Source organism: Aptenodytes forsteri, unplaced genomic scaffold (assembly GCF_000699145.1).
Source record: "Aptenodytes forsteri isolate BGI_AS27 unplaced genomic scaffold, ASM69914v1 Scaffold51, whole genome shotgun sequence".
NCBI lineage: Eukaryota > Metazoa > Chordata > Aves > Sphenisciformes > Spheniscidae > Aptenodytes > Aptenodytes forsteri.
This window is the reverse complement of record NW_008795495.1, coordinates 4,064,445-4,066,897: the sequence shown is the minus strand read 5'-3', so window position 1 is coordinate 4,066,897 and position 2,453 is coordinate 4,064,445.

Genomic DNA, 2,453 nt, shown 5'->3' with positions numbered 1-2,453 from the left:
CGGCGAGGTGCGTACGGCGTTCGGGAAAACGCACCCGTGGGAACGGGATAGGCCACGGAGCGAGACAGGACAAAGGGATTCAGACGGAACCGTAAAGCAGTGGCAGGGAGCAGCCTCCACGTCGCCTCAGGAGACTTCAGCACGTGTAGCAGCAAGGACACAGCTGGTGAGGTCCCCGTACGATCCGCCAAAGGTTACTCTAAGATGCATTAAAACCAATTAAAAATAGCATTTCTCTTCTAATGCTGGGAATCCCCTCATACCTTCCCGTCTCAGGAGCATAAACGTACCACTTCCTGGCCTTTTGGCTAAGATCAAGCGTAGTGTAATATATACATATCATATACAGTGTAATATATGTTTTAGATACGTACATACGTTCAGATTTAGTGTTACACCTTCTTTCAAGTTAATTCAGAAAAGCTAAAAATGAAGGAACGCATCATTTTTTGGTCCCAGCCCTCCCCGACTGCTTCTGCCCACTGCTCCCTCCAGACTGCGGCTGACCTACGTGGCCCCTTGCAGCACCTGCATGAGACCTTGCATTTTCAGAAGAGGACGTTTGGACAAGGTTTTTGTAGAAGCCCATGAGCGGGACCTCCAGGCCTGCCCAGCATGCGACCAGAAAGATCTGGGGCAGCGGGAAGCAGGTGGTTGAGCGTGCACGTACGTCTAGGGTGAGCAGAGAGGCTGCAGGAAAGATAAGAGACTGCGCCAGTTTACAGGCAAATCAAAGAGCCCCACGAGAGAAGGAAGCAGTATAATACGAGCAAACGGTGTCTCTAGGTACTGCAGAGACGGGAGTACCAAAGTGCCAGGCGGCAGTCAGGGTAGGGCGGTGGGGATTACAGAAGAGAGAGAGCTAGATCATGTGGCTGTGTTTAAGTTTTCTCCACCAGGCAGCTTGTAGTTCCCTTCAGTTCACTTCAGTGTTTGGAAAAAGACTACGGTGATGCTACATGCCTGTGCCTGAAGCTTCTGTGTTGACCTACCAACAATACTGTAGCGCATCTCTTCAGCAACCCAGCCCACTCGCAGCTCATGAGATTTGTCTTCTAGTTGCTATACCAAGTGTCTCCTCGTATTAAGTTCTCCGTCCTTATCTTGCTAAAAGATGGGCCTGTACTGTCAGATCACCTTTACAGTCTGCATCTACCTTCCTCTGCCACGAAAAGCTTCACAGAGCACACTTACAGAAGGCAGAATTTTCTAAAGACGCAGAGTTTAATTCTGTGGATGGGCGGGCAAGCTGAAATCTTTGCATACTTCACCACCTTCTGTTCCAAATTCAAAGAACTGAACGGGTGTTTACGCGTTGATGAAAAATAACTCCAAATTTCAGCAAATGATTCTGTAATTGCCAAACCGCCGCCATATTCAACTTCACATCTACCTCCGCATCTTGCAGAAAGAATGAAAAGTAACGTAACAAATATTAGTCATAGTGCTAAAGGCACTACTAGGAGACTTGATGAAATTGTAATATAAAATAATATGTAAAGTTCTCTAGATAACAAAGTACGTAATAGAGTTACCTAAGTTGAGAAGAAAGAGATTGTTAAGTCAAGTCCTTGCTATCACAGACAGATCTTACCGGTACCTACGTTGCTACTGTTTTGACAATCATGAGGTCATAAAAACATGTACTACTCAAAAACATTTGCACACTTAATTACTTTAAAAGGAAGAGGCCAAGATCAGACAGACCATAAAAGTATAAAGCTCATAAACACACACCATGTTCCATCATAATTACTCTTCTCCTGAACTATCTTCTAAATTCTTTCATTAACATTTACTGAAAATACATAATTTTAAACTAGCAAGCGCTACTGCGGGACAAGTTATGTTTTATTACTGTCACAGTCTTACAATAGATCTGAGATTGTAGCATTACAATATAGAAAAAAGCTAAAAGCAAATGTAAAATGGGTTACTAGAAAAATCTAAGAATACTTGCTATTTTTAAAAGGTGAAACTGGTGGAGGATCAGTGTTGTTTTAGGGCTCCAGCCACACCCCAAACTTACTTCAGTTCAGTATGCAAAGCTTACTGAACATGGTTCAAGCCGTAGTTTTACAATAAATGGCCATTTTCCCATTAAACTGAAGACAGAGTTTATCTACACAGATCATCCATGAACCGCACAGTTTATCTGCAGGTGTACAGGCCGATTCCACAATACACCCGTACAAAGTACGGTTACTCTATGGATCCAAGTTCAGTACACCGCGTGTACTGCACGCACACGGAACAGTGCATGGTTTGTGTACCCCAGACACAAAGAGCACCGAGACAACCCTGACGCCAGATAACAACAAACGGAACTGAGTACACAACCCCTTGCGCAAGCCAGGTGTGACTTGGACTGGCGTTTCCAAAAGCCTCCCCAGACGATCCCTCACGCCAGCGCCGTTTCCCAAGCCATCGCTAGCCTAAGCACCGGCGCAGGG